We start from the raw sequence: 2,542 nt of genomic DNA on the forward strand, positions 1-2,542 counted from the left end.
CTAATTAAAATGATCCAGATTTTTTTTATTTCTCGACTAAATGACATGTAAAGAGAGATAATTAAGACACTACATTTTGAAAATATTTGCTAGCCGCCCAGGTGCTGTAGCCTTATCTCTATATTCTGGTCGCCTCAGCCAGTCTCCGGCGGCAGGGGGAAAGGGGCTTTCTTGGAGCGGCCGGAAATGAGCTGGCTTTTTCCCCCACTGAGCCTGAATGTGTGGCGGTCGGAGCCGACTAGGATGGTTTACAGGGAAATTTCCCTACGACTGTCGTGCAGAAGGTTCTTAATGCTCTGCCACAAGGCAGCACTTTACAGAAACGCAGTAAGCAGCAGCAGCGGCGGCGGCGGCGGCGGCGGCGACTGGCTGATGGGAATAGCTACTTTGTGCTCGCTGGATTGATTGGCTGGTCGGCCTGGCAAACAATTTCGTGGCGCGTTTGTGGGCTCCTGAAATGAGGGAAGCGGCCGGCAGCCCTCTTGAGGCTGAAGGGATGGGCTTTCTGGGATAGAGTGTTTTGAAGTGACTACCCTTTCAGAGTTCCGTAGTTAATGATTCTCAATGATCAACGAGGTTACTTTTCCGGTATAGAAATCTTACAAATCTTTCGCGGACGTCAAATTCAGCTTAGATACTTCCATGCTTTTCTCAACTAGTCTTTTAGATTATTGAGCGTGATTTTGCTTGGTCAAACGAGGGCTCAGAGCAGAGCGAATGTCATTGACGATGTCCTCTCACCTTGAACTTTAATACCACTCCGTCATTACTACTTTGACGTATAGATTCAACCGTAGGGGTGAAACACTATGTCTGTGTCTTACAACATTTTCACCATTTTTAATCCAAGCAGTTCGTTCTTTGTCTCCCCCTTCACCGACATACCGCTCCTTTAAATACAGTGAGCTCGACAGCCATTATCTATGCGTCGATGATGAGCCAAACGACTTCTTCAGATTATTTTGTGTACAATTTTTCGTTATTTCGTTAAGTCCAATTACACACGACTAGGAGAGAATATCTTGTCCTTAGATATCTGCGCTGAATGTTTACGTGGTCGATCCATCTCTCGGCAGCAACAGCATCTAGCAGCAGCAGCAGCAGCAGCAGCAGCAGAAACAGTACATAGTGGTGGCAGTAGCGTCAGCGCTGTGTGGTTTATGCGGGGTACGGCACACCACGGATAAATACTGCCGGGGACGCCCCTCCGCAGTCGCGGCAAACATTTAGCCAGAGCAGCTGTCAATATTTGCCGCAGGTAAACAACCACAGACAGTCCGCAACGTGTTGCGACTGCTTATCACGGCTCAACAGCCGCTCACTGATTATACGGCGCAAGTGTGTGGCCAGATACGTTAGATTACAGGCACGCGGTGTACTGTCATACGTACAAACACAGGAAAACCCTACAGGATAATATGTCCAACGGTTACAGTGTATTCCGGAGCGTCGTTATATAACAAACTATCCAAGAGAGACTAGACAGAATCTGGTAAAATAACTGGAATTAGTACCATTTGTAAAATAATAGCAAAGTCTTACATACACTTTTCTTTTTATCGCTTCGAAGACTCTCACAGCAGCATTTGAGTATTAGAGGCCTAATTATTTAATAGCGCCTTTAATCGTTTACAATCATAACTGAATGATTTTCAACTAGATCGGCTTAATTGTGCAGTTCTAGTCATTGCTGACACTATAAGATTTATATACTAACATGGTATCTGTTCTTTCGGACATGTCCGAAGGAACAAACACCATGTTAGTATGTATATAGTTAAGGCTCACCGGCCACTTGACCATCTTCTGTGCGGATGCACAAACAGTGCCCGAACTCTTACGTGAATCGGCAACGTGCCGCGAGTAATGAGTATAATGGGCGGGGGCACTACGAATGCAGTGCGGAACAGTACGTTGAGAATGTGGGTATCGCAGGAGGCGTGCCAGAGATAAATCCCTGCAGTCGCACTATCCTCTGTGTCCTCGGTGGCTCAGATGGATAGAGCGTCTGCCATGTAAGCAGGAGATCCCGGGTTCGAGTCCCGGTCGGGACATTTTCTTCTGTCCCCGTTGACGTATGTCCATGTATGTCAACGCCTGTAAGCAGCTAAGGGTTTTCATTTCATTGTAACTATACGATTTGTGCATGTTTCTCTCTCTAACGACAGAAATGAAAAATTAATAAATGGACCCACAGTCTTCTACGGAAGAAAAATATAAGAAGGTAGCCAGACAAGTACATTTTATCTTTATCTATGACCTGACCCAATCTCAGATCGACTTTACTCCTCGAATTACTTTTTAATATTTTATTAAAACTTATAATGTAACCTCTACTCACGTCGGAAGGTGTAAAACATGCGAGATATTACAGTTTAGCTAAAGGAATGTGGGTAGGCAACATTAGAAAATACGGAGGACCAATGTCGATGCGTACATCTGAGGACAGCAATGTGTGGAAACAGGGGTAGTAGAGGAAACGTTTTTTCACTTGTGTATGCTAAATGAACGACGACAATAACAGAATCTCAAACCAAATGAG

At 45.0% G+C, this 2,542-nt stretch overlaps 1 non-coding gene across 1 annotated transcript; it reads left to right on the forward strand.

Annotated features, from left to right (window-relative positions):
• Window positions 1-1,979: 1,979 nt before the first annotated feature.
• Window positions 1,980-2,054, forward strand: Trnat-ugu (transfer RNA threonine (anticodon UGU)). Its single transcript has one exon. It is a non-coding gene; the product is annotated as a tRNA-Thr (tRNA).
• The last annotated feature ends 488 nt before the right edge of the window (window positions 2,055-2,542 follow it).

Source organism: Schistocerca nitens, chromosome 2 (assembly GCF_023898315.1).
Source record: "Schistocerca nitens isolate TAMUIC-IGC-003100 chromosome 2, iqSchNite1.1, whole genome shotgun sequence".
Lineage (NCBI taxonomy): Eukaryota > Metazoa > Arthropoda > Insecta > Orthoptera > Acrididae > Schistocerca > Schistocerca nitens.